Source organism: Tenrec ecaudatus, chromosome 11, assembly GCF_050624435.1.
Source record: "Tenrec ecaudatus isolate mTenEca1 chromosome 11, mTenEca1.hap1, whole genome shotgun sequence".
In the NCBI taxonomy this organism is placed as follows: domain Eukaryota; kingdom Metazoa; phylum Chordata; class Mammalia; order Afrosoricida; family Tenrecidae; genus Tenrec; species Tenrec ecaudatus.
This window is the reverse complement of record NC_134540.1, coordinates 88,799,216-88,813,232: the sequence shown is the minus strand read 5'-3', so window position 1 is coordinate 88,813,232 and position 14,017 is coordinate 88,799,216. Positions and strand designations below refer to the sequence as shown.

The 14,017-nt window shown below is 42.5% G+C and overlaps 1 pseudogene; it reads right to left on the bottom strand.

Moving 5' to 3' along the window:
• Positions 1 to 7,455: 7,455 nt before the first annotated feature.
• On the bottom strand, positions 7,456 to 8,365 carry LOC142460820 (kxDL motif-containing protein 1 pseudogene; annotated as a pseudogene).
• Between the last annotated feature and the right edge of the window lie 5,652 nt (positions 8,366 to 14,017).

Sequence of the window (14,017 nt, the reverse complement as noted above, 5' to 3'; positions counted from 1 at the left end):
AAAAAGCCATTATCTCCCAATTCCATATTCCACAAAGCTTTTGAAGTCGTGTCGTACAATAACTCTTGGTTTAACTTTCTGAGGAGCCACCAAGCTGTTTCTACAGTGGCTGTGCTATATAGCGTAGCACCATCCCACTCTCATCCCAGCCTGTTCTGACTTCTCTTCATTTGCCTACATTTGTTATTTTCCACTCTTTTATTATTATTCTAGCCATCCTAGTGAGAGTGTGGTGGTGTCTCACTGTGGTTGATGATGCTGTAGGTTAAGCAATGGGTTGCTCACCACAAGTTCAAACCCACTAGTCACTTAAGATGAGACTGTTTGCTCCTGTAATGTTTACCGTCTCAGAAACCCTATCTAGAATCTCTATGAATTAGAAAGGACTCGATAACAGTGTGATGGGGTTAATGACTAATGACATTGAACCTCTTGTCATGTGCTTGCTGGTCATTTTCATATCCTCTTTAGTGAAATATCTACTCAGATCCTTAGCCTTTGGGGCTGTTTATCTTTTTTTCTTGTTAAATTTTCAGAGTGCTTTATATATATATATATATATATATATATATATATATATATATATATATATATATATATATATATATATATATATATATATATATATATATATATATACATATTCTGCATATTATTCCCTTGTCTAATATATATAGCTGAAGCCCAAACTGCTGCCATCATGTAACTTCCAACTCATAGCAGCGCTAGAGGACAGAGTAGAACTGCTCCCTAGAGTTCCTAAGACTGTACATCTTTATGAAGCAGGCAGCCTTGTCTTTCTCCCATGTAGTAGAGGGTGGATTTGAATCGCCGATTTTGAAGTTAGCATCCACATGCTTAACTCATTTAGCCACTATAAGTTATTGTTCAATTTATAGCTTCCAAATATATCTCCCAATCTATAGGTTGTCTCTCACTTTGTTGACAAAGTTCTTTGATGTCCCAACCCAAATGGAATCGCTGCCATCAAGCTGGGTCCCACTGACAGTGACCCTGTAGGATAGAACTGCACTGCTCCTAAAATTTCCGAGATGGGAAAACTTTATGAGCGCAGATGCCCACATTTTTCTCCCATGGAACAGCTGGGGGGGTTGAACCACCAGACCTTCAGTTAACTGCCCAACGCTTAGCCCACTGCACCACCAAGGACCCTTCTTTTTCATACAAAAGTCTTTCATTTTGATGAGACCCCAAAGACCCAGTGTATCGTTTGTTATCCATGGTTTAGTGTTGTGTCTAAGAATCCATTGTTAGAGTTTAAATCTTGAAGTAATTAATAGCCCAACATCTTCTTCAAAGAGTTTTGGGTTTTAAGTTATACATTTAGATATTTGATCCATTTTGAATCAGTTTTCATAGTGTTTTATTTATTGGTCTATTTTTATTCTTTCACAAGTTAGAATTTAAGTGTTTTAGCACTATTTATCCAAGTTTACCCCCCTTCATTTGATGGAGTTAGTACCCTTGTTGGACATTAATTGGCCATACTTGCTATGGGCTCTCAATTGCACTCTATTGGTCTATATACGTATCAATTATATCAGCACCAGATTACTGTAGCTTTATAATATATTTTGAGATTGGGATCAGATCTTTTCTTCTTTGTCAAGATTGTGTTGGGTATTCAGGTCCCTTTGCAATTCTACATATATTAAACTCTAAATTTAAAGTTTGGATTTCCGTTTCTGCAAAGAAGGCTTTTAAAATATTTAGGAGGATTGCATTGAATTCATAGATTGCTGCGGTATCATTGGTATCTTGTCAATAGTGAGTCTTTCAATCCATGAGCATAGAATGTCCTTCCATTCATTTAGGTCATAATTAATTTCTTTCAGTAGAATTTTAGAGTGTCCTATCTTTAAGTCTTCCAATTTCTTGGCTAAATTTATTCCTAGATATTTTCTCTTCTTTTAGATGCTCTTATAAATGGAATGGTTGTCTTAATTTCCCTGTCAGCTGGTTCATTGCTAATAAATAAAAATCTAACTGATCTTTATGTGTTGATCTTATATCCTGCCACTTTACTGAATTCTTATATTAGTCTAGGAGCTGCCTTGTAGGTTCTTTGAATATATATATATATATATATTCTTTGAATATATATATATATATATATATATATACAATTATGCCATCCACAAAGAGGGAAGGTATCATAATCCACACTTATGAGATCACATTTCTGTTACACAAAGAAAGCTGAGGGATGTGGTACCATTCATGTCGTGAGGAGTAGAGGTGAACATGCTTGCATCTGATAGAATCCTTGCCAAGCTAGCCTCACAGCTCTTAGGAAGAATGAGTCACCAATTATGCTCATAGACACCTTCTTTATCTTTACTTACTTCCACATTTATGACCTTTTAAACCAATTGTCTTTTAGTATTTTCTCAATGGCAGGAAGTTTACTTTCTAACTTCAATGAAATTTTTATATTGCATTTGACATTTTTATTCCATTCTTTATTCTTTCCTATATGTTACTGTCTTTTTTATAGTCCAATATTTTCATCTGTCAGCTTGTCATACCACTGTGGCTTGCATGTTGCTATGAGACTGGAAGCTATGTCATTGATATTTCAAGTACCAGCAAGGTCCTACCCATGGTGAACAGGTTTCAGTGGAGCTTCCAATCTAAGAACAGACTGCCAAGAAGGAATAGGATGTCCATTTCTAAGGCGTTAGGCACGAAAAACCTTCTGAACAGGAGCAAAGTCTTGTCAGATAGTGCTGTACAATAACCCCCTCAGGCTGAAATATGACTGAGCAAGAGTTGATTCCTCAGAGCCGACTCTAATGATGAGGATAGCTTTGGGGATCTTTCCTTATTGATGGGGAGCAAGTCAAAATGAGAAGAGACAGCTGAACCATCCATTAACAATTTAACAATTGGAATGCAGACTGTACAGAGTATGAATTCAGAAAAATTAGAAGCCATCAAAAATCAAATGGAATGCAAAAAGATTGGTATCCTGAGCAAGAGTGAGCTGAAATGGACTGGCATTGACTATTTTTTGAGTTTTACAATCATGATTTATTATGCCAGGAATGACAAATTCAAGAGGAATGTTGTCACATTCATCTTCTAAAAGAGCATTTCAAGATCTATCTTAAAGAAAAATCCTGTCTGTGATAGAATAGTATCTATAAACCTACAAGGAAGTCCAGTCAATGTACGTATGAGTCAAATTTAAGCATGAACCACTAAAGCTAATGATGAAAAAATTGAAGAATTCGACTACCTTCTTCTACCTGAGATTGGTCAAACATGCAGTCTAGATGCATGGATAATTATTGGATTGGGAAAGTTGGGAACAAAGAGGAAAGAATGGTATTTAGAAAATATGGCCTTGGTGATAGAAATAAACCTGGAGTGCATGTGACAGAATTGTGCAAGGCCAGCAACTTCTTCATCACAGATACCTTTCCAACAACATCACATGTAACACACCTATTGGCTTCACCAAAGGGAATACACAGGAATCAAATTGACTACATCTGTGGGAAGAGATTATTGAGAAGCTCAATATCATCAGTAACTACAAGTCCAGGGATCAACTAAGGAACAGAATAGCCAAAAAATGTACAGAGTCACTGTGCCAAAAAGAACTGGTCCATATTGGACCATGTTAAGGGGTATCATATGGTCAAAAAACAATGGTACTGAAGGAAGAAGTCCAAGCTAGCAGAAGACAAAGATACCCGAATTTATGGAATACCAGTGGAAATGTTTCCACAAACGGATGCAGTGCTGAAAGCATGCACTAATCTATGCCAAGAAACGTGGAAGAGTACGATGGAGACAATCACCTGGAAGCCATCCTTATTTTTCTCATCCCAAAGAAAAGGAACCCAGCAGAATACAGATATTATTGAACAATATCAGTAATATCACACACGAGTAACGTTTTGCTAAAGATAATTTTTAAATGACTGCAGCAGTACATCCACATGGAGTTGCTAGACATTCAAACTGGATTCAAATGAGACCATACAGTAAGGGATATATATCATTGCTGAAGTAAAGTAGAGCTTGACGGAAAGCGGAGGATCCTAGAAAGATGTTTTACTTGTGGTTCTGTTTTTGGCATTGGGAATGCATTCTACCATGTGGCTCATAAAAAAAAACAACTATGGAAAACACTGGGAAAAATGAGAATTCCAGAACTCTTCCTTGTGCCCCTACAGCGCATGTGCATCACATAAACAAAACAAAGGGATGCTACATTGTTTAAAGTTAGGAGAAGACTATATCTTTTCACCAAGTCATTCAGTTCATATGCTGAGTAAAGAATCCGAGACGCTGAACTGGATGAAGAAGAAAGGGGCATCAAGATGGAAGACAGTTTATGAACCACCTGCAATGTGTAGATGACCCAGCTTGCGTACTGAAGGCCAAGAGGACTTGAAGCAATTGCTGATGAAAATTCAAGACTACAGCCTTCAGTATGGTTTGAAAATCAATGTAAAGAAAAGAAAAATCCTCATATCTAAATCAACAGACAACATCATAATAAACAGAGATAAGATTGACGTTGTCACTCATTCACTTCCATGGAGTCAATGCCAACTCATAGCAAGCTGTAGGACTGGCTAGACTGTCCCAGTGGGTTTCTAAGACTGTAACAGTTTACTGGAGTAGAAATCCCCATCTTTCTCCCTCAAAGAAGTTGTGGTTTCAAACTGCTAACCTCGAGGATTGCAACCCAATACCTAACTATGACACTGGGGTTCCTTGAGGTTGTCAAGAACTGCATTTTACTAGGATCAACAATCGATGTTCAAGGAAGCAGCAGTCAGGAAATCAAAGAGCATATTGCACTGGGGAAATGTGCCAAACAAGACCACTTTAAAGTGTTAAAAAGCAAAGATATCACTTAGAGCACTCAGGTGCTTGTGGCCCAAGCCTTGTTTGAGGAGGCCTCAAATCTAGAAAGCAAACATACCTGACCAAGTGTCTGTGTGGACATGAGTAAAGAACACTAGAAATCCCAGTATTACATGTGAATGTCATTGCCCTCAGAAAGATCAGATCAACCACAGTAGAAACACCTGAGCTTGACCAGCTGAGCTGGATAAAGTTTCTGTTCTAAGACATAGACAGAGAAGTATGAATTAGATGAGTATCATCATGAGAGCCCCAGCCACAGAGAGATTTGGGAAGCTGGTTTTTCCAAGACCGATAAATCAAGCTTTGCAGCTCACATTTGGCTCAATCCAGCCACCATCTGATAGGCACCAGAAATGTTCTCTCAGACAGTATAATTGCTTTTGTTAAATGAGAACTACGTAAGGAGCTGACCCTAGCTTTCACCACTTTCTTTCACTCTTGAACTTCCTCAACAGGAAGCATTAATAGGCTAGACTGAATGAATCTCATAAATGAGTTCAATACCAAACGCTCTCTACCAATGATTGATGTCCATATAAAATATGACACATCAATGTTGTTCTAGAATCAGCTGAACTGTTTTTACAAAAAGCTTTCCTTCGTGGAAATGTTTAAAGAGGTGAAAATATTTGCACCTATGCTCCCTCTCTGTTTCATTTAGATCAGGATAGCTTGGTTCCAGTTTTCAGTGGGGTTTTCATCGGCTTCCCGGTCAAAGGAAAATCAACATGCTGTTAAGTGCGCACAACATTGCCTCATTGCCCAGAGAAAAGAAGAGCCAGACCCTGGAATCTTAGAGCTGCCCAACAGTCCTGCTTGATACTGTATTTGACAATCCACTTGACTTGAAGTACACAAATATTCTACTCGTACCCACTATGTATTCCTTTGAGGTTTTTTTTTTTTTTTACGGCCAAGATAAATTTCTAACCACGGTTGCTTTCAAGTTTTTCTAATCCAAATTCAACTATTGAAATCTGATGACTCTTCCACTGAATTCTGACACAGAAGCAAAGTCGCTTGAAAGATATTCCTGGTTCCTCCTGTAGGTAGCCCCTTGACCCACCTCCAAATACAGGGTCCAAGCTTATGCTGTCAGTTCTGCTGCTTTCCAAATGGGATCAGTCCTGTCCTCGGTCATTTGATTCTGCCAGTCACATAAAACAACTGTGAGTATCAAGATTACCAGCTACTCTATTTATAGAGAATAGCTCTTCTGAAATGGATCAGGTTTTCACACGGTTGGATTGATTTCTTACCTAAATTTTGTTGTTTCAAACCCTCCCAAGGGTGAGTTTTCCTGAATTTTCATTTGTTGTTTGTTGGCCATTGTCATTCTTTGGGGAATGACTTGACACAGGCCTCTGGCTCTGATTGCCATATTCAAAATGTGCAGTATCACTTAAGATATTACTCACTTATATTGCATCTCCTTTATAAGAACCTTCAAGATAACTATTTCTGGATGTCATATTAATAGTGCTTTCTCCTAGGCAAATGGTTTATTTGATTTCATCGATGTGTTCATCAAACATACCTTTCTCTTTGCAGTATTTGCTAGAATGCTTAGAACTTAACCATGAGCCCTATTTCTAAAAGGAATTCTCTATTGTTTATGCCTCATTGAACTTTTTTTTGCCCTTATTTCTCATTGTTTTGTTTCCCTCATCGTTATTTTATCCTATTTATATTAATGTAGTTGTTGGGAGCTGACACGGAGTCTGTTCTGACTCATAGTCATTTGCTACAGAATATAACTCCTCCATAACATAAGGTTGTCTTGGTGTCATCGAAACAGAAAGAGATGAACAAGCCTTTTCTTCCATCACCTTTCTAGATGGCTTTGAACTGCCAACCTCTAGGTTAGCAGCCGAGGGCAAACAATGTGTGTCATCTGGTGGCCCCGTGTTTATGCAGGCCATCTTAAGGGTCCTTTCATTGGAATAAGTTGGTGAGCTAGCCAGCGGTAGAATTCTCACGTTCCATGCAGAAGAGCTGAGTTCCAGTCCTGGCCGAGACCCCTCCCATGCACTCACCCCCCCACCCCCATCTGCCTGCAGTGGTTTGCATGTTGCTGTGATGTCGAACAGGTTTCAGTGGAGCTTCCAGGCAAAGATATATTTTCATCTGAAGAAAACAATGTTTTTTGTCATAAGAAAAAAATGTTTGGGACAATTGGCTTCTGAAAATGAGCATATGAAAACACTATGCAAAAAGTGAGTTGATACCAAGGGCTCAAGTAGAGAGAAAATGTTTTGGAAATGATGATGGCAATGTATGCACAAATGTGCTCGACACAATGAATGGATGGATGGATTGTGATAAGAGCTGTAAGAGCCCCCAATAAGACTATTTTTTTTGTAGGAACAGAGTCATTTTATTAATAACTTCCCAACAGTATCTGTAAACATCGGGTACAAAAATATTCCATGAAACTCTGTTTTCCAAGGTGGCCCAAATTGCCCCTAGAGGCCCTGGGAGAGGCCTGCTGGGGCCAATGGGGGTCCTCTGGGGTGGCCAGCCTCTACCTCAAACCTTCTACCCATCTCCATGCCCCACCCCCACAAGATACAGATTGGAAAACAAATTTTATATTGTCATCAGGAAAGGGACAGGGAGACGAGTCAGGGGGGCTGGGGCAGCTGACATTCTCTGCCTCCAGGAGGGGTTCCAATTTTTGTTAGTCTCTAAGTGTTGTTTGGGTCAGCTCTCAAGCCCTGGCACCCCTTCTGAGGGCCCCAGCAGGGTTGGCCACACTAGTGCGCTGGGGGTCATGTCTGCAGGAGGAAGAGGAAGGGTGGGCAGGAGACAACCTCAGAACCCAATGCTCAGGAACCCCAGAGGACAGACGGGAGCCTCAGGAATCCGGAGCAGGGCTACTTGCCCGGTGTCTCCTCCTCATCGTCCGTGGGGCCGCGCCCATTGATGGTGGGGGAGCAGGGCCGGGCCTGGGACAGGTCCTCGAAGCCGCGGCTGAGGGGGAGCGAGATGAGGTTAGGGCTCGTGTCGCAGTAGCCTGTGCTCTGCTCCGAGGTAGCAATGGTGGTCATGGTGCTGGGTGGGATGGGGTCTTCATCTTCGTCCTCCAGCAGGGTTGCCTCTGGGATGTGGCTGAAGGCTTCAGGGTGCTGCCAAGCCAACTTCCCTTTCAGGGTCTGGATCCTGCGGAAGATGCTGCCCAGGTCCTGCTTTCTCCACCAGGGTCCTCATGTGATGCAGAAAGCGCTCGTTCATCTGCTGCAGGCGGGCGCTCGACAGGTTATTGAAGTTCAGCAGCATCTCGTTGGTCTTCTCAAACCGGTCCAGCATGTTCTTCTGGACCAGGATGATGGCGTTGACGTCGTCCGCGTTGACCATGCTCAGGACGCGGCTGCAGAAGACTCTCGAGGCGGAGTCTGGGGCGTCCATCTCTTCTTCCTTCTGCGCTGCCTGCACATCTGGCGGCCATGCTCGCGCTTCCCAAGACTATTTTTTTAAAAGAAAGCAAAAACTATGGATTATAGCGGTTCTAGTCACAACCCATTACATCAGTGGTGCAAGCCCTGGCAACATTCCATCACGTCATGACCAGGGCCCCATGACTGGGAGGCTGAGTGAACAGCAGTCATAAACGTATGCTCAGTCAGAGAGCAAACCACCATGGCTTTCAATAACCCCAGCAACAGTGTTACCTTTGAATGGCTCTTAATAGTCCTCTTAAGAGAGACAAAAGGATGAGAACACTGCTCCCACCTTGCAAGCCAGGAGACAGCAGGAATATAATGGGAAAGGGCAGAAGTTGTGGCAAAGACATCATGTTCATCAGGCGTTGATAGACCTGGGTCCTTGGCCATCCCTTCCATCAGCATCATCAACTTGTAGGCGATTCTCTCCCACGCCTCATCCGCGGCCCATCATGCTTCTGGAAAAGGCTGTTCTGGGATGACTCCACTACTGTCAGCCAGTCTCTCTGTTTGCACCTTGACCTGAATCCTTGTACCACGTTCAGACCTCACACTTACCAATGTGTGATTTTTACGTGACACAGAGGACATGAGTTGTCCGGTGTGACAAAAGGGTAAGCTTTAAAAAAATGAGAGTGTGAAAACACAATCAAACGTATGATAGACATAAAGGCAAATCAGAGAGAGCTTACTAACATGCCAGCAAAGACATTGAGACTCAGAAATCTGATAACAATAATTTTTAACCAATGTACTCTGGCTGTGCCCATATGCCTATTTGATTTTTATGATTTGTGCTTGAGTCCAACTCTGGATACATTTGTTGCAGAGAGATGGTATGGGGGCTCTTAGTTTATCAATATTGGAAAAGTATGGACTTGATGTCAATAGTATTTTATGCATTTTGTGAAAAAATTAGAATTTCCATAAGCCTGATGGTCTGAGATAACTACTTGCTAGATTAGACAATTGTAGCTTACTTATTGTCTGACTCTGGACTGTTTTCTGGAGCACACCAGAGGTTTTTTCTTTTTTTTTAAGGAGTAGTAAAATATATCTAATTAGCCTGAACATAACAATTGAGAGTGTGTTGTGGGACCCCACAGTGCTTCATTCTGTTGTATAAATAATGGCTGTGGAGTTAGAGCAGATTTGACCGCACCTACTAGCAGCAATGATACATTTGGAAATAGATAGTGACCATGATTCACAGCATGAAGAATATAGCCCATGCCACTAACATATATGTGTAGAAATTGTTGAATTGGTAAACATTTTGTTGTGTATATTTTCACTAGAATAAAACTGATTTTTTAAAAGTCAGTTATAAGCAATGCTGTCAAGCTTCTATCTAACCTCTCAATCATATAAATGATAATCATGCCCATCATAATATTGGCACTGATTGACTATTCAATTGTAGGCTCTTTGTCAACAACACCAAATGTCAGATGAGAAGTATCATTCCCATTTTACAGATGAGAAAACTGAGGCAGTCTAAATCTGAGGACAAAACCTGTCTCTTTTTTTCTGAGTATTTCTTCACCATGGCATCCTATATGACCATCCCATCCTTCACCATGGCATCCTAAAGCATATATTTCTTCACACGTGGTATCCGTGTTAAAGTAAAAATTCCCAAACAGCCAAGCATTGTCTCCTCACCAGTTGTGTTAGTCTGCGTACATTAGAGAAACAAATCCACAGAAACTCATATGTATAAGAGAGGGTTTTATATAAAGGGTAAGTACACATTAAGAAAACATCCTAACCCAGTGCTGCCCAAGCCCAGAAGTCCAACATTAACCCATATGTCCAACACCAATCCACAGTCCTCCATCTCACAAAACACACACTATGATGCTGACTGCAGGAGGAAAGCTGAATCCGTGAACGTGTAAGCATCTCAGCGCTGGCAGGGGTCTCCACATGGCTACTCCAGCACCCAGGGCTGCATCGGGGTAGGTCCATGCAGCTTCTCCTCGGGGATGTTTGGACATCCTCTGGGATGTCTTGCGGGAAGTGAGCTGAAGCAGGGAACTGGCTAAGGCAGCTGCACCCTGATCCAACCATCACAAAGCAAGAGACCTGAGAATTAGAAAGGCAAGGCTCACTGAGCCATTTATCTCTCCACCCTTCAATGAGCCCCACATGTGCTTATCGGCCAGGTTGGCACAATAAACTTTAACTCACCAGTCTTCTCATCACTTTATTCATACATAAAACCTATCAGGTCATAAACCACAATGGAATGGAATTTCAGTGGTTGGTTGTTTTTAGTACATTTTTCATTTCTGATAGATTAACAATTTAAATCATATGAGTTACACTGCCCTGCTCTTCCTCAGTCCCTCGGAGTGATGTGGTCATTATGACCACAAGCACTTTACTGCCGGCCCAATTCTCCACCCAAAGCTTGGTCTTCTCAATTCAGAGGATGTTCCTCCTTCCATAAACCAGCCCTGAAGCATCCACCCGGCTGCAAGAGAGGTGTCGCTTCAGAGCACTGGCCCTATGGCAACTCGTGGCCATGCACTTTCCACTCCCCATCAACAAATTGCTGAGACCTGGTGGAACTAAAATCATGTTCTACATGAGTTTGGTCCAAACACCTAGATGACCGCCTTCTAGAAGCCTCATAAAAATTTTGGTCCCTGTAGCTTGATCTACTCCCCAATGCCTAGGCTAGCTTCCATTCACAGCTAGAATTGTACAATGTGAAACTGAACAGTGGATTCCATCAGGGCTGGGCACTCTTGGCCCAGTCTCCTGTTTTTCAGAGTCAGAACCTGAAGCCTTGGCTAATGTGCCTCTGAGCTGCGGAGATGGACATGTCCAAGGACCGTGTTCCCACGGAGCCTCCCGGTGTTAGGTGTCCAGTTCCCAGGGCCCCGGGTCTCTGTTCAGGTCCCGCATCAGTTGTGCAATCATTCAAATAAGCTGAAATCCATCATATAATGAGCCCCATATGATACTCATCTCTGAGGAGCAATGAATAAATCATTGTGCCCAACAGAAGACTTATGTCACAAATTAACCCAGGAAGTGGCATAACAACACTTTGATGAGGAGTACTGTGAGACAGTAGCAATTTAAGAATGAATGCACCTTTCTGTTTTGACCCACTTCAGTCCCTGGCACCTGTTGAAACCAGAACTGGGCAAAGGGCACAGGCTGGCCGTTAAAGAAAGAGAGTAGACACAAAGCTGTCTGCTATCAGAGCTCAAGGCAGTCGGAGCTGACGGACGAGCCCCCCACCCACACAAAATGCATCTGGGAAGCCCAAGAAACTGAGCTGCCCCTCTTTGCTGGGAGACGGCTCTTGAGCTCACTTGCTCCGTGAGCTTCCCACTCCTGGGGCCCATCCTGCAGAGCCCCCTGCCCTCGTCCCCCTTTGCATTCTTCAATTCTTTCGTCGGGTTACTTTTTATGGCTAGGCCTCACTGCTTTCATGAGGAAATGGAAACATGGGGCAAAAAATGAAAAAATAAAAGATGTTAGTGCCAATTCTGGGTACACCTCCTTCTGGGGTGGGGTGTGAGGAACATAGTTTGCTTCCATCGGTGGCCACAATGGCCTGTGGGGTTAAATACGATTTATTTTAGTTTACATTTTTAGATTTTATGGGATTTATGTATTGTGCCTGGCCACCATCAGTACTGATTTGGCATTTGCATGTTTTCTATATAAGCATAATGGTAATCTGGTGACTACTTATAAATGCTGCAGAGCAGATGTCCCAGTCTCAGGCCTGTGTAAGCCCTAAGAGGAGTCGATGAAAACCAGTCCTTCCAAACCCCAGCATTTCCGAGCATCCCCAAGATTGTGCTTGCTTGCTTTACATTATATTTTTATATATTTTTCCTTCCCCTCGGCTCAAGGTAAGGTGAAGTGGAAGGCAAAATAAATAGATAGATACGTAATGCTCTTAAAGCAATACAGTACGGGTATAAATGGAGGGGTGAGGGAGTGGAGGCTCTGTTCACACTTGAGCTGAAGGAAGAGGAAGGGCAGAGAGGCCTTGATAGTAATGCTAGGTGCCTAGTGTGTTTTGAACCTCTTCCCCTGTGTTGGGACTTCCCAAACCAAATCACACTTGCTGCCACCTGAATTCATGCTGACTTGCAGTGAGCCCTCCCTGGGGGTTTCTGAGACTGTAACTGATTCGGGGAGGAGAAAGCCCAGTCTTTCTCCTGCAGAGCTGCCGGGGGTTTCAAACTGCCAACCATGCAGATCGCAGTCCAACACTTACCCAATTAAGAAAACAAACCAGCAGACAAAAAATGCCTCAGCTTTCAAAAAGGCAGAGGCTCTCTGGCACGGTTCCCCGTGCGGTGTGACATACTGGTTTGCATAGAATTGCCCCGATGGCATAGTAGTTACGAAGTGGGCTGCTAACCGCAAGGGCAGCAGTTCAAAGACACCAGCCACAGCACCAGACAAAGAGGAGGCTTTGGTATCCTGCAAAGACCCACAGTCTTGGAAACTCACAGGGACAGCTCTGCTGTGCTCTAGGGGGTTACTGAGAATCCGAATTAATTCAGTGGCAGGGAGTCTGGGGGTTGGTTACTTAATATTATATTTTTGCCCTTTTCTTTTCAAGGAGATAAAATACATAGAAATATTCATCACAGAGGAATTGGTATCAGGCTCACAGGTGGGCGAACTCCTGAAGTTCACATGAGGGGCATGTCTGAAGCAGGAGGGCCAATTATTTTATCAGCATAAATTAGTTGAAGAAGACCTCAGCGACTGTCCTATAGAACTCGCTGCATCTACCCAAGGAGAGCCGGGGAGCCTGAGGCCATTCCCCACATCCCACGATCATGAGACCTGTTTAACCTTCCCCCCTGCTTTTTCTTTTTGTGTGTGGGAGGTTAAGCTTTTGGTTATTCTTACTTTAAAAAAATAATTTTATTGGGGGAATCGTACGTTTCTTATCACAATCCATACATACATCCATTGTGTCAAGAACATATGTACATTTGTTGAATCATCATGCTCAAAAAAACATTTGCCTTCTGCTTGAGCCCTTAATATCTGATGCTCATTTTCCCCCTCCCTTTCCACCCGCCTACCTCATGAACCCTTCATCATTTATATATTATTATTATTATTTTGTCATATATTACACTGTCTGACGTCTCCCCCTGCCCTCTTCTTTGCTGTCCCTCCCCCAGGGAGGAGGCTATACGTTGATTCCTGTAATCAGTTCCCCCTTTCTACCCTACATTCTCTCCACCCTCCAGGTATCCCCACTCTCACCACTGGTCCTGAAGGGATCATCTGTCCTGGATTCCCTATGTTTCAAGTTGCTATCTGTACCAGTGTACATCCTCTAGTCTAGCCAGATTTGCAAGGTAGAATTTGGATCATGATAGTGGGGGGGGTGGTATTTAAGAACTAGAGGAAAGTTATATGTTTCAATGTTGCTACCCTGCACCCTGCCTGGTTCATCTTCTCCCCACAACCCCTCAGCAAGGGGTGTCCGGTTGGCTACCACTGGGCTTTGAGTCTCCACTCTTCACTCACCCACATTTTCAATGATATGACTTTTTGTTTCTTGATGCTTGATACCTGATCCCTTTGACAACTCGTGGTCACACAGGCTGGTGTGTTTCTTCTATGTGGGCTTTGTTGCTTCTGAGCTATATGGTCACCTG